The sequence below is a fragment of the Pongo pygmaeus genome, chromosome 7, assembly GCF_028885625.2.
Source record: "Pongo pygmaeus isolate AG05252 chromosome 7, NHGRI_mPonPyg2-v2.0_pri, whole genome shotgun sequence".
In the NCBI taxonomy this organism is placed as follows: domain Eukaryota; kingdom Metazoa; phylum Chordata; class Mammalia; order Primates; family Hominidae; genus Pongo; species Pongo pygmaeus.
In genome coordinates this window covers 53,602,953-53,624,734 of record NC_072380.2, presented here as the reverse complement: position 1 = coordinate 53,624,734, position 21,782 = coordinate 53,602,953, and positions in this window count along the sequence as shown.

The window sequence follows — 21,782 nt, the reverse complement described above, 5'->3', positions numbered from 1 at the left end:
GCAGGGGCCGGGGAGGGATTGGGAGATGTTAGTCTAATGATACAAAATTTCAGATACGAATAGTTCTAGAGATATGTTGAACAGCACGGCAACCACAGTGGGTAACTATGTACTGTATACTTGAAATGTGCTATCAGAGTAGATTTGAAACATGTTCTCATCACCATAAAATCAGTATGTGAGGAAACGAATGTGTTAATTAGCTTGATTTTTGTGTCATTCCACAATGTATACATATATGAAACATCATGTTGTACACCATAAATATCTATCATTTTTATTTGTCAATTTAAAATGACAATTCAAATAAATTATAAAAATACAATGAAATAACGTACACTGCAAAAGACTTTTATCTATTAAATCTCCAGAGAAGAACTCTAAGTTATAAAGGAAAATAAAATTCCAGGAACGGTGAAATCCATCAGAAATGCCCTTCTTCAGCGCTTTCTGAAATTTGTCTGACACACTGGAAATCCAGTTCTTCACTAAGTCAGTGTTCTGGAAGTGTTAGTGTGTGTGTATATACGTGTGCGTGGGCTCACATACACAAATTAAATGAATGGAAATGTAAGCATCCAGATTATCAGTTTAATTTAGTTATCCATACGTACACACACACACACACACTCACACACCGAAAACATTGACAAAATCAGCCATTCCACCAAAACTAGCTGCTTAGTGTCTCATCTCTCATTGAAGATTCCAAATAGAAACGTGGATTTAAAGAGGCATGGTGGTTCATTCTCTCTTGGAGCCCTGTTGGAAGTTGACTGACTGATTCAGGCATTGTGTTTGCTCTTGCTTCCCTGGTTCTTTGAATTGGGACGTGAGGGTGTCCATTTTAGATCTTTCCTGCTTTCTCTTGTGGGCATTTAATGCTACGTTTCCCTCTACACACTGCTTTCAATGTATCCCAGAGATTCTGGTATGTTGTGTCTTGGTTCTCATTGGTTTCAAAGAACATCTTTATTCTGTCTTCATTTCGCTATGTACCCAGTAGTCACTCAGGAGCAGATTGCTCCGTTTCCGTGTAGTTGAGCGGTTTTGAGTGAGTTTCTTCATCCTGAGGTCCAGTTTGACTGCCCTGGGGTCTGAGAGACAGTTGGTTGTAATTTCTGTTCTTTTGCATTTGCGGAGGAGTGCTTTCCTTCCAACTATGTGGTCAGTTTTGGAATAAGTGTGATGTGGTGCTGAGAAGAATGTATATTCTGTTGATTTGGGGTGGAGAGTTAATGTAGATGTCTATTCGGTCTGCTTGGTGCAGAGCTAAGTTCAGTTCCTGGATATCCTTTTCAACTTTCTGTCTCGTTGATCTGTTTCATGTTGACGGTGGGGTGTTAAAATCTCCCATTGCTATTGTGTGGGTGTCTAATTATCTTCTGATGACACTTGAAAGATCAAGAAGTAGAAGCGCAAAAAAGTTATGCGTCCAATATGACAAAGCTAGTCAGTGGTGGAATTGGAATGGGAACCCAGATGTCTAACTCCAGAGCCTAAGGGCTTGAGCCACCTCACAGTGGTGCCTCTAGAGAAAACCAGGTAAGCGCACATTCAAAAGCAAAGGACTTTCAGTGGTTTTTAGCTTTTTTTTTATTTTTAATTTTTAACTTCATACAGACATTTATTCTGCGCCTGCCCCGGGGGCGGGGGAAAAATCGGGTGGGGGAGGGGAGGTTCAGACAGCCCCACAGAAGGGGAAGAGGCCCAAGAACGAAGACGATCAGGAGGCTGGTGGGCCTGGGGGCTGGCCTTGTTGTCAGAGGCCGGGGAAGTCCAGGTGGGCTGGGGGAGGCTAGTGGTGGAAGGCCAGAGGTCTGGGAGGGGCAGAGGGATGGGCACAGGCGCCAGGGGCGGCGGCAGGGTCTCCGGGGACTGGGAGTGGCGGCTGGGGCCTCGGGGAGCCCATTGGTGGAAGGACAGAGGTCTGGGAGGGGCAGAGGGATGGGGACAGGGACGACGGCCCGCGGCAGGGACTCCGGGGGACTGGGAGTCCGGGGTCGGGGTTAGTCTTGGCTTTTGGCCCTCTCCTGCCGCCGGCTGCTCCAGTTTCTTTCGCTTTGCGGCGAGGTGGACAGGGCTAGCTCTCGGGATCGATGGCAGTTTGGGAAGAGGCCTGGGGCTCAGGAGAGGCCAGGGCGGCGGGAGAGGCGGACCGGTGGCGTGGCTGGATCTGGGCGCGCTGTCGAACCTTCCACATCGCCAGCTGCAGGCAGGCATTTGCGTCCTCGCTGGAGTTGTGGCCGTCCTGGCTGTCCTGGATGATCTGTCCCAGGTAGTCGGCCGCGAGATTCCTGAGGGAACGCTTGTAGGGGAAACCCAGGTAGTGCGGGAAGAGCACGGCCGTGTCCACCACGGTGCTGTGGATCAGCTTGAGGGCCAGCAGATCGCTCTCCAGGCTGTGCCCGATGAGGATGGTTTGGGCGCTGAAAAAGCTCAGCAGGATGGCTTGGACTTCGGGCAACGTGACGCTCGTCTTGGCGACGTCGGCCTCGGTCACTCCGGAAAACCTGGTGTTGTAGTCCACGATCTCGTTGTCGGGCTTGACGAAGGTGTCGTACACCACTTGCATGTCGGCGTCCACCACGGTGACGCGGGTCAGCTCCAGGCCATGCGTGGTGTAGCACATCTCACAGTCCATGGCGTAGATTCCTGGATAAGCGTCTGTGGAAAACTCTTTCTTGAAGGTCTTCACGAAGCCATGGAGGCTCTCCTTGCGGCCGTCCCGCACGTGCTGCTTCGCCACCTGGCAGCCCACTGAGCCAGGAGCAGCTGCACAGCAGGTGTACTGGCTAACCCGGCCTCCAGCCACTTGGCTGGAGCGGACCCGCCCCCAGTGATAATAACACAACTGGTCGCGTAGACAGCGGCCCGAGGAGGACACCAGGTAGTCGGTGCCACAACGGCAGCAGACCCTGCAGGAGGAGTCGCCGGGCCCCTTCCCCTGGCCAGTGAAGAGGACGGCGCCTCCGGGCCGCTCGGGGTGCGGGAAGGGGTAGCCGTTCTCCTTGAGCTGGTCCTGGGTGAGCAGGAACTCCTGGAGGCGGCTGTACAGGGCGGCCCTGCTGAGGCCCGGCATGGAGCTGGGGGTCAGGCCCTTCAGTCTCTTGAGGGTGTTCAGGACCACATTCAGGTACATGTTCTTGTTGGGGCTGCAGTCGTAGGCCACCTTCTCCTCGTTCAGCGCCTTCTCCTCGGCCTCCTGCTGGGAGGCGCAGAACTTGAGACACTCTTTGGTGAACAGTTGGAGATAGCCTCGGCGGATGACGGTGGGGACTTGGCAGCGAGACCTTCGGAGGATAATGGGTTTCTTCCAAGTCGGTAAGGATGGACGACGGACGATTCGCTTAGAGCTGAGTGTGGTGGAGGTCTTGCATGCCCTCCCCCGTCTGTTGCGACCAGTCTTCCGTGGCTGTGTGCCGACCCTGGAGCCATTGGAGCGTTGGCTGCTGCCGGCCACCCGGGTTCTCTTGGCATCGGTGCGACCTGCGACCAAGCAGGGGCTGGGAAAGTGGGCGATCCTCTTCCTCTCCCTGGGGGCTGAGATGCGGACTCCACAGGGCCTCTCTGTCAGCCTTGGGGCGGCTGGCAAGCAGCAGGCCGACCCCCTCTGCGCGGGGAAGTACCACGCCTCCGTCGCCATCTTGGGCCACGCTGGGGGCACCGCCGGACCCCTATTCTGGGGCTCCGCCCGGATGTCCACGAGTGCTGAGGCCTGGTTGTGCATCTGGGGCATGCAGAGCCCGAAGCTCTGGGCAGGCTGATGAGAGGGCAGTGGGAATTCTGGAGCCTCGAGGGCCGCCTCCTCGGCCACCTTCTTGGCTTCTGGGTATGCAGGAGGGAACCAGCAGGGAGCTGTGGCTCGCAACATCTTGCTGCCTTCGGGAACACCGACCTGGCTCTGCTCCACTCCCAAATGGCAGCTTGCCTCGTGGGGCGCCTCCTCGGCCACCTTCTTAGCTTCTGGGTATGCAGGTGGGAACCAGCAGGGAGCTGTGGCTCGCAACATCTTGCTGCCTTCGGGAGCACCGGCCTGGCTCTGCTCCTCTCCCAACTGGCGGCTTGCCTCGAGGGCCGCCTCCTCGGCCACCTTCTTGGCTTCTGGGCATGCAGGTGGGAACCAGCAGGGAGCTGTGGCTCGCAACATCTTGCTGCCTTCGGGAACACCGACCTGGCTCTGCTCCTCTCCCAAATGGCGGCTTGCCTCGTGGGCCGCCTCCTCGGCCACCTTCTTAGCTTCTGGGTATGCAGGTGGGAACCAGCAGGGAGCTGTGGCTCGCAACCTGTTGCTGCCTTCGGGAGCACCGGCCTGGCTCTGCTCCTCTCCCAACTGGTGGCTTCAATGAGTGGCGCGGCCGCCCCGCCTCACCTTTATACAGGCACAGGGCAGAGTGGGTGGGACCTCCCCTTCATTGGATTGGTGCTTCAGTCTAGTCACACTGAACCTCATCTTCCACGAGACTTCAGCTTGGGAATTCCTCAGGGGGTCCGCCCATGGAATCAACTGGAATTCCCGGTTGCCAACCTTGGAGCTAGGTTCCTTTTCTTAAGTTAATTGACTGTCCCTGCACAGCAGTCCTATAATAGCGACTGGAATTGGGCTACCTAGGATTAAATTAAGGTTCAGGGAGGTTGGTCAGCTTGCTGGGCCCACACAGCAACCCATGGAGCCAGGACTGGGCCAGAAGTCTGCTGCATGCTGGAGGGCATGCCTCTCTCTGGGGTTGCCTTTCCCTGCTCTGTGCACTCCTCCACTGTGGGCAAACTGAAGACAGGATGTGGACCGCATCCACTTCTCTCCCAGGATTTGGGCAATATTCAGTACAGGGGGTCTTCCGAAAGTTCATAGAAAATGTACATGGTGAGAAATCTATGCATGGATTTCAATTCGTTTTCACTAAAATAAACATGTACTAACTTCTTACAACCTTTCTGAACTGGATCTCATTGGAGGCACTAAGAAGGATGAGACATCCACTGAAAAGGCCTCCTATCAGTGCAACTTGAATTCCGCTAAAATTGCAGCAAGAGCAAACATCCAATTGACGGTGAAGCTTGGGTGGAAGAATGAAGAAATCATTGATGTTTGAAGAAAAGCTTCTAAGGACACTAGCCCAAAGAAATCAACTCTTTACGGAGGTATGGCTTGTTTCAAGAAGAGATGAGAAGATGTGGAAGATGAATCCTGCAGTGGCTGTGAAAACCATTGTGCCCAGATCAGCTGCAGTGACGACGAGAGCTATCAGTGGAAATTTTCAACAGGAGGGATCACGATCCTGGGGCATCTCTTTGACAAATTGTAACCGGAATTTGGAACATGGCTTTGCCAATATGATCCTGAAGACCAAGCGTCATCAAAGCGATGGCTACCAAGAGATGGCAGTGGTCCAGTCAAAGGAAAAGGAGGGCAGACCAAAGGCAACATCATGGCATCAGTGTTATGGGACGCTCAAGGCATTTTGCATGTTGACTTTCTGAAGAGCCAAACATCTGCTTATTAGGAGAGTGTTTTGCGAAACTTAGACAAAGCTTTGGTAGAAACATGCTGGGAAAGTCTCACTCGAGTCCTTTTTGACCACATCAATGCTCTGCTCATTCCTCTCATCAAACAAGGGCCATTTTGTCAGTTTCAATGGGCAATCCTTAGGAATTCACCTTCCAGGCTGGTTTCGTTCCTTCCAACTTCTTTTTGTTTCCTCATGAGAAAAAGTCGCCTTGCCTTGCTTGGAAAGATGAGAGAAAGTCTCGTTGCCTTGCTTGGAAAGATGAGAGATGAGATCCTCCTCTTGTCTCCCAGGACAGAATGGTCAGACTTGAGTTTCCTTTCTCCTCACTCTTGTCTTCCTTCAGGGAGCTGCTGTGCCAGACAGAACTTCTCCCGTGTCTAGACACTGGTAGACTCGTTGAAGATCCGCACAGGCAATCCTCCGTGGGGTCAAAGTGGAAGGACTTATTTCTTTAGGGCTCAGTAGTCCACATCCTGACGCGCACCTTCAGCAGGCCAGGGTGGGGAAAAGGAGGGTGAAAGGGGGTGGCTCAGAGCCCGCTTCTTCAGCTTGGGGGTATCCTGGGAGGAACCGTTGTCCAGTGAGCAGGTCTTCGTCTCCACCAAATTCCCTAGGGGGAAATTTCTGGCAGCCCTTCTTGTTCAGCAGCTTATTGGGGCCAGGTGGACCTCGGCTAGTCACCAGCCGGAAGGCTTTTCTCCATTTCAGTTAGTTTTGCAGTTGCCTAGGTGACTATTGACCTCATTATCCAGAACAGCAAAGGGACGAGGGGTGAGAAGAGTGGCCGTCTGGGTTTGCAGCATATTGCTGCCTTATAGGAGTTGTGCAGTCATCGGGTGTGTGGAACTCCACCTGGCTGACCGGTGGGAACGCCTCCACAAACTCGCTAAATTCAGTAGCTTTTGCCTTCCAAGATTCATTTACACAATGTAGAATGCTTTAAACGAACGAGCATGAAGAGTGCTGGGCCGGAAAGTGACGATACGGATGGTAGGGGCTCCTCGGAGTAGAGGAGTAGAGTTTTACTATGATAACTAGGAGGCAAATAACAAGGAGCTGAACGTGATGCATAATAAACGAAGCACACACTCACGAAGCTCCATACCAAGTACATTCAAATGGTAATCATGATATTTGGAATTACAACTTAATGGGAAATCATTAAGTAATCTCATCCAACTTTCTTTAGTGGGTGGCAGGGCTATGGAGGGGAAACAGCAATGGTTCTGGTACCTCCTTAACTTTCTTCCATTAAATTCCCCCAACAAGCCTCCAGAGAAGATATTACTGCTTTGATATTACAAAGGGAAAGACAGGTATGGCATCTCTAAAGAGCACAATGTTCTAGGACTGGGATGACTTGAAATCCACACACACATTTCTGAGAGAATTTTGCCATAAGGTACCTTACACCTTACTGTAAACTTATTTTACAATAAGTCTTGAACATCATTCCAAGTTACCATTTGGAAGAGTTTCCTCCATTTGGTTTTGTTCTAGCTGCATAGTATTCTTCTGTAAGGATGAACGTACTCTGATTTAGTTAGCCAGCCTCTTACTGATGTACAATTAAGTCGTTTTTAAATCTTTCACTCTTGAAAATCTTGTTTCTCACACATAAATATTTGTATCCAATAAAGAGTTGAAGTAGAATTGTTGGAGTTCGAGACCAGCCTGGCCAACATGGTGAAAACCCATCTCTCCTAGAAACACAAAATTGGCCGCACATGATGGGACATGCCCTTAATCTCAGCTGAGGCAGGAGAATCACTTCAGCCTGGGAGGCAGAGGTTGTAGTGAGCCGAAATCATGCCACTGCACTCCAGCCTGGGGAACACGAGCGAAACCATATCCCCCCCAAAACAATAATAATAAATGTATATCTATCTATCTATCTATCTATATAGGTACATATATCCAATAGAATCCTATTCAGCCTTGAAAAAGAAAGAAATCTTATCTTAAGCAACAAGAATGAGCCTAGAGGATGTTCTACTGTGTGAAATAAAGCAAAGGCCAGACACAGTGGCTCAGGCCTCTAATCCCAGGACTTTGGGAGGAGAAGGGAGGAGGAAGAGTTGAGCCCAGGAGTTGGAGATCAACCATCTCTACAAAAAATACAAAAATTAGCCAGGTGTGGTGTTGGACGCCTGTAGTCCTAGCTACTCAGGAGGCTGAAGTGGGAGGATCTCTTGACCCCGGGAGGTGGAGGCCGTGGTGAGCCGTGTTTGTGTCACTGTACTCCAGCCTTGGTGACAGACTGCGACACTGTCTGAAAAAATACATCAATACATCACAAAGTTTTAAAAAGCAAACACAGAAATCCAAATCCTGCGCGATCTCACTTCTATGTGCAATGTAAAAAAGTGGAACTCAGAGTCGTAGAGAGCAGAACGCTGCTTACCCGAGGCAGGGGCCGGGGAGGGATTGGGAGATGTTAGTCTAATGATACAAAATTTCAGATACGAATAGTTCTAGAGATATGTTGAACAGCACGGCAACTACAGTGGGTAACTATGTACCGTATACTTGAAATGTGCTATCAGAGTAGATTTGAAACATGTTCTCATCACCATAAAATCAGTAGGTGAGGAAACGAATGTGTTAATTAGCTTGATTTTTGTGTCATTCCACAATGTATACATATATGAAACATCGTGTTGTACACCATAAATATATATCATTTTCATTTGTCAATTTAAAATGACAATTTAAATAAATTCTAAAAATAAAATGAAATAACGTACACTGCAAAAGACTTTTATCTATTAAATCTCCAGAGAAGAACTCTAAGTTATAAAGGAAAGTAAAATTCCAGGAACGGTGAAATCCATCAGAAATGCCCTTCTTCAGCGCTTTCTGAAATTTGTCTGACACACTGGAAATCCAGTTCTTCACTAAGTCAGTGTTCTGGAAGTGTTAGTGTGTGTGTATATACGTGTGCGTGGGCTCACATACACAAATTAAATGAATGGAAATGTAAGCATCCAAATTATCAGTTTAATTTAGTTATCTATACATACACACACACACACACTCACACACCGAAAACATTGACAAAATCAGCCATTCCACCAAAACTAGCTGCTTAGTGTCTCATCTCTCATTGAAGATTCCAAATAGAAACGTGGATTTAAAGAGGCATGGTGGTTCATTCTCTCTTGGAGCCCTGTTGGAAGTTGACTGACTGACTGATTCAGACATTGTGTTTGCTCTTGCTTCCCTGGTTCTTTGAATTGGGACGTGAGGGTGTCCATTTTAGATCTTTCCTGCTTTCTCTTGTGGGCATTTAATGCTATGTTTCCCTCTACACACTGCTTTCAATGTATCCCAGAGATTCTGGTATGTTGTGTCTTTGTTCTCATTGGTTTCAAAGAACATCTTTATTCTGTCTTCATTTCGCTATGTACCCAGTAGTCACTCAGGAGCAGATTGCTCCGTTTCCGTGTAGTTGAGCGGTTTTGAGTGAGTTTCTTCATCCTGAGGTCCAGTTTGACTGCCCTGTGGTCTGAGAGACAGTTGGTTGTAATTTCTGTTCTTTTGCATTTGCGGAGGAGTGCTTTCCTTCCAACTATGTGGTCAGTTTTGGAATAAGTGTGATGTGGTGCTGAGAAGAATGTATATTCTGTTGATTTGGGGTGGAGAGTTAATGTAGATGTCTATTCGGTCTGCTTGGTGCAGAGCTAAGTTCAGTTCCTGGATATCCTTTTCAACTTTCTGTCTCGTTGATCTGTTTCATGTTGACGGTGGGGTGTTAAAATCTCCCATTGCTATTGTGTGGGTGTCTAATTATCTTCTGATGACACTTGAAAGATCAAGAAGTAGAAGCGCAAAAAAGTTATGCGTCCAATATGACAAAGCTAGTAAGTGGTGGAATTGGAATGGGAACCCAGATGTCTAACTCCAGAGCCTAAGCGCTTGAGCCACCTCACAGTGGTGCCTCTAGAGAAAACCAGGTAAGCGCACATTCAAAAGCAAAGCACTTTCCGTTGTTTTTAGCTTTTTTTTTATTTTTAATTTTTAACTTCATACAGACATTTATTCTGCGCCTGCCCCGGGGGCGGGGGAAAAATCGGGTGGGGGAGGGGAGGTTCAGACAGCCCCACAGAAGGGGAAGAGGCCCAAGAACGAAGACGATCAGGAGGCTGGTGGGCCTGGGGGCTGGCCTTGTTGTCAGAGGCCGGTGAAGTCCAGCTGGGCTGGGGGAGGCTAGTGGTGGAAGGCCAGAGGTCTGGGAGGGGCAGAGGGATGGGCACAGGCGCCAGGGGCGGCGGCAGGGTCTCCGGGGACTGGGAGTGGCGGCTGGGGCCTCGGGGAGCCCATTGGTGGAAGGACAGAGGTCTGGGAGGGGCAGAGGGATGGGGACAGGGACGACGGCCCGCGGCAGGGACTCCGGGGGACTGGGAGTCCGGGGTCGGGGTTAGTCTTGGCTTTTGGCCCTCTCCTGCCGCCGGCTGCTCCAGTTTCTTTCGCTTTGCGGCGAGGTGGACAGGGCTAGCTCTCGGGATCGATGGCAGTTTGGGAAGAGGCCTGGGGCTCAGGAGAGGCCAGGGCGGCGGGAGAGGCGGACCGGTGGCGTGGCTGGATCTGGGCGCGCTGTCGAACCTTCCACATCGCCAGCTGCAGGCAGGCGTTTGCGTCCTCGCTGGAGTTGTGGCCGTCCTGGCTGTCCTGGATGATCTGTCCCAGGTAGTCGGCCGCGAGATTCCTGAGGGAACGCTTGTAGGGGAAACCCAGGTAGTGCGGGAAGAGCACGGCCGTGTCCACCACGGTGCTGTGGATCAGCTTGAGGGCCAGCAGATCGCTCTCCAGGCTGTGCCCGATGAGGATGGTTTGGGCGCTGAAAAAGCTCAGCAGGATGGCTTGGACTTCGGGCAACGTGACGCTCGTCTTGGCGACGTCGGCCTCGGTCACTCCGGAAAACCTGGTGTTGTAGTCCACGATCTCGTTGTCGGGCTTGACGAAGGTGTCGTACACCACTTGCATGTCGGCGTCCACCACGGTGACGCGGGTCAGCTCCAGGCCATGCGTGGTGTAGCACATCTCACAGTCCAAGGCGTAGATTCCTGGATAAGCGTCTGTGGAAAACTCTTTCTTGAAGGTCTTCACGAAGCCATGGAGGCTCTCCTTGCGGCCGTCCCGCACGTGCTGCTTTGCCACCTGGCAGCCCACTGAGCCAGGAGCAGCTGCACAGCAGGTGTACTGGCTAACCCGGCCTGCAGCCACTTGGCTGGAGCGGACCCGCCCCCAGTGATAATAACACAACTGGTCGCGTAGACAGCGGCCCGAGGAGGGCACCAGGTAGTCGGTGCCACAACGGCAGCAGACCCTGCAGGAGGAGTCGCCGGGCCCCTTCCCCTGGCCAGTGAAGAGGACGGCGCCTCCGGGCCGCTCGGGGTGCGGGAAGGGGTAGCCGTTCTCCTTGAGCTGGTCCTGGGTGAGCAGGAACTCCTGGAGGCGGCTGTACAGGGCGGCCCTGCTGAGGCCCGGCATGGAGCTGGGGGTCAGGCCCTTCAGTCTCTTGAGGGTGTTCAGGACCACATTCAGGTACATGTTCTTGTTGGGGCTGCAGTCGTAGGCCACCTTCTCCTCGTTCAGCGCCTTCTCCTCGGCCTCCTGCTTGGAGGCGCAGAACTTGAGACACTCTTTGGTGAACAGTTGGAGATAGCCTCGGCGGATGACGGTGGGGACTTGGCAGCCAGACCTTCGGAGGATAATGGGTTTCTTCCAAGTCGGTAAGGATGGACGACGGACGATTCGCTTAGAGCTGAGTGTGGTGGAGGTCTTGCATGCCCTCCCCCGTCTGTTGCGACCAGTCTTCCGTGGCTGTGTGCCGACCCTGGAGCCATTGGAGCGTTGGCTGCTGCCGGCCACCCGGGTTCTCTTGGCATCGGTGCGACCTGCGACCAAGCAGGGGCTGGGAAAGTGGGCGATCCTCTTCCTCTCCCTGGGGGCTGAGATGCGGACTCCACAGGGCCTCTCTGTCAGCCTTGGGGTGGCCGGCAAGCAGCAGGCCGACCCCCTCTGCGCGGGGAAGTACCACGCCTCCGTCGCCATCTTGGGCCACGCTGGGGGCACCGCCGGACCCCTATTCTGGGGCTCCGCCCGGATGTCCACGAGTGCTGAGGCCTGGTTGTGCATCTGGGGCACGCAGAGCCCGAAGCTCTGGGCAGGCTGATGAGAGGGCAGTGGGAATTCTGGAGCCTCGAGGGCCGCCTCCTCGGCCACCTTCTTAGCTTCTGGGTATGCAGGAGGGAACCAGCAGGGAGCTGTGGCTCGCAACATCTTGCTGCCTTCGGGAGCACCGGCCTGGCTCTGCTCCTCTCCCAAATGGCGGCTTGCCTCGTGGGGCGCCTCCTCGGCCACCCTCTTGGCTTCTGGGCATGCAGGTGGGAACCAGCAGGGAGCTGTGGCTCGCAACATCTTGCTGCCTTCGGGAGCACCGACCTGGCTCTGCTCCTCTCCCAAATGGCGACTTGCCTCTTGGGCGACCTCCTCGGCCACCTTCTTAGCTTCTGTGTATGCAGGTGGGAACCAGCAGGGAGCTGTGGGTCGCAACCTGTTGCTGCCTTCGGGAGCACCGGCCTGGCTCTGCTCCTCTCCCAACTGGTGGCTTCAATGAGTGGCGCGGCCGCCCCGCCTCACCTTTATACAGGCACAGGGCAGAGTGGGTGGGACCTCCCCTTCATTGGATTGGTGCTTCAGTCTAGTCACACTGAACCTCATCTTCCACGAGACTTCAGCTTGGGAATTCCTCAGGGGGTCCGCCCATGGAATCAACTGGAATTCCCGGTTGCCAACCTTGGAGCTAGGTTCCTTTTCTTAAGTTAATTGACTGTCCCTGCACAGCAGTCCTATAATAGCGACTGGAATTGGGCTACCTAGGATTAAATTAAGGTTCAGGGAGGTTGGTCAGCTTGCTGGGCCCACACAGCAACCCATGGAGCCAGGACTGGGCCAGAAGTCTGCTGCATGCTGGAGGGCATGCCTCTCTCTGGGGTTGCCTTTCCCTGCTCTGTGCACTCCTCCACTGTGGGCAAACTGAAGACAGGATGTGGACCGCATCCACTTCTCTCCCAGGATTTGGGCAATATTCAGTACAGGGGGTCTTCCGAAAGTTCATAGAAAATGTACATGGTGAGAAATCTATGCATGGATTTCAATTCGTTTTCACTAAAATAAACATGTACTAACTTCTTACAACCTTTCTGAACTGGATCTCATTGGAGGCACTAAGAAGGATGAGACATCCACTGAAAAGGCCTCCTATCAGTGCAACTTGAATTCCGCTAAAATTGCAGCAAGAGCAAACATCCAATTGACGGTGAAGCTTGGGTGGAAGAATGAAGAAATCATTGATGTTTGAAGAAAAGCTTCTAAGGACACTAGCCCAAAGAAATCAACTCTTTACGGAGGTATGGCTTGTTTCAAGAAGAGATGAGAAGATGTGGAAGATGAATCCTGCAGTGGCTGTGAAAACCATTGTGCCCAGATCAGCTGCAGTGACGACGAGAGCTATCAGTGGAAATTTTCAACAGGAGGGATCACGATCCTGGGGCATCTCTTTGACAAATTGTAACCGGAATTTGGAACATGGCTTTGCCAATATGATCCTGAAGACCAAGCGTCATCAAAGCGATGGCTACCAAGAGATGGCAGTGGTCCAGTCAAAGGAAAAGGAGGGCAGACCAAAGGCAACATCATGGCATCAGTGTTATGGGACGCTCAAGGCATTTTGCATGTTGACTTTCTGAAGAGCCAAACATCTGCTTATTAGGAGAGTGTTTTGCGAAACTTAGACAAAGCTTTGGTAGAAACATGCTGGGAAAGTCTCACTCGAGTCCTTTTTGACCACATCAATGCTCTGCTCATTCCTCTCATCAAACAAGGGCCATTTTGTCAGTTTCAATGGGCAATCCTTAGGAATTCACCTTCCAGGCTGGTTTCGTTCCTTCCAACTTCTTTTTGTTTCCTCATGAGAAAAAGTCGCCTTGCCTTGCTTGGAAAGATGAGAGAAAGTCTCGTTGCCTTGCTTGGAAAGATGAGAGATGAGATCCTCCTCTTGTCTCCCAGGACAGAATGGTCAGACTTGAGTTTCCTTTCTCCTCACTCTTGTCTTCCTTCAGGGAGCTGCTGTGCCAGACAGAACTTCTCCCGTGTCTAGACACTGGTAGACTCGTTGAAGATCCGCACAGGCAATCCTCCGTGGGGTCAAAGTGGAAGGACTTATTTCTTTAGGGCTCAGTAGTCCACATCCTGACGCGCACCTTCAGCAGGCCAGGGTGGGGAAAAGGAGGGTGAAAGGGGGTGGCTCAGAGCCCGCTTCTTCAGCTTGGGGGTATCCTGGGAGGAACCGTTGTCCAGTGAGCAGGTCTTCGTCTCCACCAAATTCCCTAGGGGGAAATTTCTGGCAGCCCTTCTTGTTCAGCAGCTTATTGGGGCCAGGTGGACCTCGGCTAGTCACCAGCCGGAAGGCTTTTCTCCATTTCAGTTAGTTTTGCAGTTGCCTAGGTGACTATTGACCTCATTATCCAGAACAGCAAAGGGACGAGGGGTGAGAAGAGTGGCCGTCTGGGTTTGCAGCATATTGCTGCCTTATAGGAGTTGTGCAGTCATCGGCTGTGTGGAACTCCACCTGGCTGACCGGTGGGAACGCCTCCACAAACTCGCTAAATTCAGTAGCTTTTGCCTTCCAAGATTCATTTACACAATGTAGAATGCTTTAAACGAACGAGCATGAAGAGTGCTGGGCCGGAAAGTGACGATACGGATGGTAGGGGCTCCTCGGAGTAGAGGAGTAGAGTTTTACTATGATAACTAGGAGGCAAATAACAAGGAGCTGAACGTGATGCATAATAAACGAAGCACACACTCACGAAGCTCCATACCAAGTACATTCAAATGGTAATCATGATATTTGGAATTACAACTTAATGGGAAATCATTAAGTAATCTCATCCAACTTTCTTTAGTGGGTGGCAGGGCTATGGAGGGGAAACAGCAATGGTTCTGGTACCTCCTTAACTTTCTTCCATTAAATTCCCCCAACAAGCCTCCAGAGAAGATATTACTGCTTTGATATTACAAAGGGAAAGACAGGTATGGCATCTCTAAAGAGCACAATGTTCTAGGACTGGGATGACTTGAAATCCACACACACATTTCTGAGAGAATTTTGCCATAAGGTACCTTACACCTTACTGTAAACTTATTTTACAATAAGTCTTGAACATCATTCCAAGTTACCATTTGGAAGAGTTTCCTCCATTTGGTTTTGTTCTAGCTGCATAGTATTCTTCTGTAAGGATGAACGTACTCTGATTTAGTTAGCCAGCCTCTTACTGATGTACAATTAAGTCGTTTTTAAATCTTTCACTCTTGAAAATCTTGTTTCTCACACATAAATATTTGTATCCAATAAAGAGTTGAAGTAGAATTGTTGGAGTTCGAGACCAGCCTGGCCAACATGGTGAAAACCCATCTCTCCTAGAAACACAAAATTGGCCGCACATGATGGGACATGCCCTTAATCTCAGCTGAGGCAGGAGAATCACTTCAGCCTGGGAGGCAGAGGTTGTAGTGAGCCGAAATCATGCCACTGCACTCCAGCCTGGGGAACACGAGCGAAACCATATCCCCCCCAAAACAATAATAATAAATGTATATCTATCTATCTATCTATCTATATAGGTACATATATCCAATAGAATCCTATTCAGCCTTGAAAAAGAAAGAAATCTTATCTTAAGCAACAAGAATGAGCCTAGAGGATGTTCTACTGTGTGAAATAAAGCAAAGGCCAGACACAGTGGCTCAGGCCTCTAATCCCAGGACTTTGGGAGGAGAAGGGAGGAGGAAGAGTTGAGCCCAGGAGTTGGAGATCAACCATCTCTACAAAAAATACAAAAATTAGCCAGGTGTGGTGTTGGACGCCTGTAGTCCTAGCTACTCAGGAGGCTGAAGTGGGAGGATCTCTTGACCCCGGGAGGTGGAGGCCGTGGTGAGCCGTGTTTGTGTCACTGTACTCCAGCCTTGGTGACAGACTGCGACACTGTCTGAAAAAATACATCAATACATCACAAAGTTTTAAAAAGCAAACACAGAAATCCAAATCCTGCGCGATCTCACTTCTATGTGCAATGTAAAAAAGTGGAACTCAGAGTCGTAGAGAGCAGAACGCTGCTTACCCGAGGCAGGGGCCGGGGAGGGATTGGGAGATGTTAGTCTAATGATACAAAATTTCAGATACGAATAGTTCTAGAGATATGTTGAACAGCACGGCAACTACAGTGGGTAACTATGTACCGTATACTTGAAATGTGCTATCAGAGTAGATTTGAAACATGTTCTCATCACCATAAAATCAGTAGGTGAGGAAACGAATGTGTTAATTAGCTTGATTTTTGTGTCATTCCACAATGTATACATATATGAAACATCGTGTTGTACACCATAAATATATATCATTTTCATTTGTCAATTTAAAATGACAATTTAAATAAATTCTAAAAATAAAATGAAATAACGTACACTGCAAAAGACTTTTATCTATTAAATCTCCAGAGAAGAACTCTAAGTTATAAAGGAAAGTAAAATTCCAGGAACGGTGAAATCCATCAGAAATGCCCTTCTTCAGCGCTTTCTGAAATTTGTCTGACACACTGGAAATCCAGTTCTTCACTAAGTCAGTGTTCTGGAAGTGTTAGTGTGTGTGTATATACGTGTGCGTGGGCTCACATACACAAATTAAATGAATGGAAATGTAAGCATCCAAATTATCAGTTTAATTTAGTTATCTATACATACACACACACACACACTCACACACCGAAAACATTGACAAAATCAGCCATTCCACCAAAACTAGCTGCTTAGTGTCTCATCTCTCATTGAAGATTCCAAATAGAAACGTGGATTTAAAGAGGCATGGTGGTTCATTCTCTCTTGGAGCCCTGTTGGAAGTTGACTGACTGACTGATTCAGACATTGTGTTTGCTCTTGCTTCCCTGGTTCTTTGAATTGGGACGTGAGGGTGTCCATTTTAGATCTTTCCTGCTTTCTCTTGTGGGCATTTAATGCTATGTTTCCCTCTACACACTGCTTTCAATGTATCTCAGAGATTCTGGTATGTTGTGTCTTTGTTCTCATTGGTTTCAAAGAACATCTTTATTCTGTCTTCATTTCGCTATGTACCCAGTAGTCACTCAGGAGCAGATTGCTCCGTTTCCGTGTAGTTGAGCGGTTTTGAGTGAGTTTCTTCATCCTGAGGTCCAGTTTGACTGCCCTGTGGTCTGAGAGACAGTTGGTTGTAATTTCTGTTCTTTTGCATTTGCGGAGGAGTGCTTTCCTTCCAACTATGTGGTCAGTTTTGGAATAAGTGTGATGTGGTGCTGAGAAGAATGTATATTCTGTTGATTTGGGGTGGAGAGTTAATGTAGATGTCTATTCGGTCTGCTTGGTGCAGAGCTAAGTTCAGTTCCTGGATATCCTTTTCAACTTTCTGTCTCGTTGATCTGTTTCATGTTGACGGTGGGGTGTTAAAATCTCCCATTGCTATTGTGTGGGTGTCTAATTATCTTCTGATGACACTTGAAAGATCAAGAAGTAGAAGCGCAAAAAAGTTATGCGTCCAATATGACAAAGCTAGTAAGTGGTGGAATTGGAATGGGAACCCAGATGTCTAACTCCAGAGCCTAAGCGCTTGAGCCACCTCACAGTGGTGCCTCTAGAGAAAACCAGGTAAGCGCACATTCAAAAGCAAAGCACTTTCCGTTGTTTTTAGCTTTTTTTTTATTTTTAATTTTTAACTTCATACAGACATTTATTCTGCGCCTGCCCCGGGGGCGGGGGAAAAATCGGGTGGGGGAGGGGAGGTTCAGACAGCCCCACAGAAGGGGAAGAGGCCCAAGAACGAAGACGATCAGGAGGCTGGTGGGCCTGGGGGCTGGCCTTGTTGTCAGAGGCCGGTGAAGTCCAGCTGGGCTGGGGGAGGCTAGTGGTGGAAGGCCAGAGGTCTGGGAGGGGCAGAGGGATGGGCACAGGCGCCAGGGGCGGCGGCAGGGTCTCCGGGGACTGGGAGTGGCGGCTGGGGCCTCGGGGAGCCCATTGGTGGAAGGACAGAGGTCTGGGAGGGGCAGAGGGATGGGGACAGGGACGACGGCCCGCGGCAGGGACTCCGGGGGACTGGGAGTCCGGGGTCGGGGTTAGTCTTGGCTTTTGGCCCTCTCCTGCCGCCGGCTGCTCCAGTTTCTTTCGCTTTGCGGCGAGGTGGACAGGGCTAGCTCTCGGGATCGATGGCAGTTTGGGAAGAGGCCTGGGGCTCAGGACAGGCCAGGGCGGCGGGAGAGGCGGACCGGTGGCGTGGCTGGATCTGGGCGCGCTGTCGAACCTTCCACATCGCCAGCTGCAGGCAGGCGTTTGCGTCCTCGCTGGAGTTGTGGCCGTCCTGGCTGTCCTGGATGATCTGTCCCAGGTAGTCGGCCGCGAGATTCCTGAGGGAACGCTTGTAGGGGAAACCCAGGTAGTGCGGGAAGAGCACGGCCGTGTCCACCACGGTGCTGTGGATCAGCTTGAGGGCCAGCAGATCGCTCTCCAGGCTGTGCCCGATGAGGATGGTTTGGGCGCTGAAAAAGCTCAGCAGGATGGCTTGGACTTCGGGCAACGTGACGCTCGTCTTGGCGACGTCGGCCTCGGTCACTCCGGAAAACCTGGTGTTGTAGTCCGCGATCTCGTTGTCGGGCTTGACGAAGGTGTCGTACACCACTTGCATGTCGGCGTCCACCACGGTGACGCGGGTCATCTCCAGGCCATGCGTGGTGTAGCACATCTCACAGTCCAAGGCGTAGATTCCTGGATAAGCGTCTGTGGAAAACTCTTTCTTGAAGGTCTTCACGAAGCCATGGAGGCTCTCCTTGCGGCCGTCCCGCACGTGCTGCTTTGCCACCTGGCAGCCCACTGAGCCAGGAGCAGCTGCACAGCAGGTGTACTGGCTAACCCGGCCTGCAGCCACTTGGCTGGAGCGGACCCGCCCCCAGTGATAATAACACAACTGGTCGCGTAGACAGCGGCCCGAGGAGGGCACCAGGTAGTCGGTGCCACAACGGCAGCAGACCCTGCAGGAGGAGTCGCCGGGCCCCTTCCCCTGGCCAGTGAAGAGGACGGCGCCTCCGGGCCGCTCGGGGTGCGGGAAGGGGTAGCCGTTCTCCTTGAGCTGGTCCTGGGTGAGCAGGAACTCCTGGAGGCGGCTGTACAGGGCGGCCCTGCTGAGGCCCGGCATGGAGCTGGGGCTCAGGCCCTTCAGTCTCTTGAGGGTGTTCAGGACCACATTCAGGTACATGTTCTTGTTGGGGCTGCAGTCGTAGGCCACCTTCTCCTCGTTCAGCGCCTTCTCCTCGGCCTCCTGCTTGGAGGCGCAGAACTTGAGACACTCTTTGGTGAACAGTTGGAGATAGCCTCGGCGGATGACGGTGGGGACTTGGCAGCCAGACCTTCGGAGGATAATGGGTTTCTTCCAAGTCGGTAAGGATGGACGACGGACGATTCGCTTAGAGCTGAGTGTGGTGGAGGTCTTGCATGCCCTCCCCCGTCTGTTGCGACCAGTCTTCCGTGGCTGTGTGCCGACCCTGGAGCCATTGGAGCGTTGGCTGCTGCCGGCCACCCGGGTTCTCTTGGCATCGGTGCGACCTGCGACCAAGCAGGGGCTGGGAAAGTGGGCGATCCTCTTCCTCTCCCTGGGGGCTGAGATGCGGACTCCACAGGGCCTCTCTGTCAGCCTTGGGGCGGCCGGCAAGCAGCAGGCCGACCCCCTCTGCGCGGGGAAGTACCACGCCTCCGTCGCCATCTTGGGCCACGCTGGGGGCACCGCCGGACCCCTATTCTGGGGCTCCGCCCGGATGTCCACGAGTGCTGAGGCCTGGTTGTGCATCTGGGGCACGCAGAGCCCGAAGCTCTGGGCAGGCTGATGAGAGGGCAGTGGGAATTCTGGAGCCTCGAGGGCCGCCTCCTCGGCCACCTTCTTAGCTTCTGGGTATGCAGGAGGGAACCAGCAGGGAGCTGTGGCTCGCAACATCTTGCTGCCTTCGGGAGCACCGGCCTGGCTCTGCTCCTCTCCCAAATGGCGGCTTGCCTCGTGGGGCGCCTCCTCGGCCACCCTCTTGGCTTCTGGGCATGCAGGTGGGAACCAGCAGGGAGCTGTGGCTCGCAACATCTTGCTGCCTTCGGGAGCACCGACCTGGCTCTGCTCCTCTCCCAAATGGCGACTTGCCTCTTGGGCCGCCTCCTCGGCCACCTTCTTAGCTTCTGTGTATGCAGGTGGGAACCAGCAGGGAGCTGTGGGTCGCAACCTGTTGCTGCCTTCGGGAGCACCGGCCTGGCTCTGCTCCTCTCCCAACTGGTGGCTTCAATGAGTGGCGCGGCCGCCCCGCCTCACCTTTATACAGGCACAGGGCAGAGTGGGTGGGACCTCCCCTTCATTGGATTGGTGCTTCAGTCTAGTCACACTGAACCTCATCTTCCACGAGACTTCAGCTTGGGAATTCCTCAGGGGGTCCGCCCATGGAATCAACTGGAATTCCCGGTTGCCAACCTTGGAGCTAGGTTCCTTTTCTTAAGTTAATTGACTGTCCCTGCACAGCAGTCCTATAATAGCGACTGGAATTGGGCTACCTAGGATTAAATTAAGGTTCAGGGAGGTTGGTCAGCTTGCTGGGCCCACACAGCAACCCATGGAGCCAGGACTGGGCCAGAAGTCTGCTGCATGCTGGAGGGCATGCCTCTCTCTGGGGTTGCCTTTCCCTGCTCTGTGCACTCCTCCACTGTGGGCAAACTGAAGACAGGATGTGGACCGCATCCACTTCTCTCCCAGGATTTGGGCAATATTCAGTACAGGGGGTCTTCCGAAAGTTCATAGAAAATGTACATGGTGAGAAATCTATGCATGGATTTCAATTCGTTTTCACTAAAATAAACATGTACTAACTTCTTACAACCTTTCTGAACTGGATCTCATTGGAGGCACTAAGAAGGATGAGACATCCACTGAAAAGGCCTCCTATCAGTGCAACTTGAATTCCGCTAAAATTGCAGCAAGAGCAAACATCCAATTGACGGTGAAGCTTGGGTGGAAGAATGAAGAAATCATTGATGTTTGAAGAAAAGCTTCTAAGGACACTAGCCCAAAGAAATCAACTCTTTACGGAGGTATGGCTTGTTTCAAGAAGAGATGAGAAGATGTGGAAGATGAATCCTGCAGTGGCTGTGAAAACCATTGTGCCCAGATCAGCTGCAGTGACGACGAGAGCTATCAGTGGAAATTTTCAACAGGAGGGATCACGATCCTGGGGCATCTCTTTGACAAATTGTAACCGGAATTTGGAACATGGCTTTGCCAATATGATCCTGAAGACCAAGCGTCATCAAAGCGATGGCTACCAAGAGATGGCAGTGGTCCAGTCAAAGGAAAAGGAGGGCAGACCAAAGGCAACATCATGGCATCAGTGTTATGGGACGCTCAAGGCATTTTGCATGTTGACTTTCTGAAGAGCCAAACATCTGCTTATTAGGAGAGTGTTTTGCGAAACTTAGACAAAGCTTTGGTAGAAACATGCTGGGAAAGTCTCACTCGAGTCCTTTTTGACCACATCAATGCTCTGCTCATTCCTCTCATCAAACAAGGGCCATTTTGTCAGTTTCAATGGGCAATCCTTAGGAATTCACCTTCCAGGCTGGTTTCGTTCCTTCCAACTTCTTTTTGTTTCCTCATGAGAAAAAGTCTCCTTGCCTTGCTTGGAAAGATGAGAGAAAGTCTCGTTGCCTTGCTTGGAAAGATGAGAGATGAGATCCTCCTCTTGTCTCCCAGGACAGAATGGTCAGACTTGAGTTTCCTTTCTCCTCACTCTTGTCTTCCTTCAGGGAGCTGCTGTGCCAGACAGAACTTCTCCCGTGTCTAGACACTGGTAGACTCGTTGAAGATCCGCACAGGCAATCCTCCGTGGGGTCAAAGTGGAAGGACTTATTTCTTTAGGGCTCAGTAGTCCACATCCTGACGCGCACCTTCAGCAGGCCAGGGTGGGGAAAAGGAGGGTGAAAGGGGGTGGCTCAGAGCCCGCTTCTTCAGCTTGGGGGTATCCTGGGAGGAACCGTTGTCCAGTGAGCAGGTCTTCGTCTCCACCAAATTCCCTAGGGGGAAATTTCTGGCAGCCCTTCTTGTTCAGCAGCTTATTGGGGCCAGGTGGACCTCGGCTAGTCACCAGCCGGAAGGCTTTTCTCCATTTC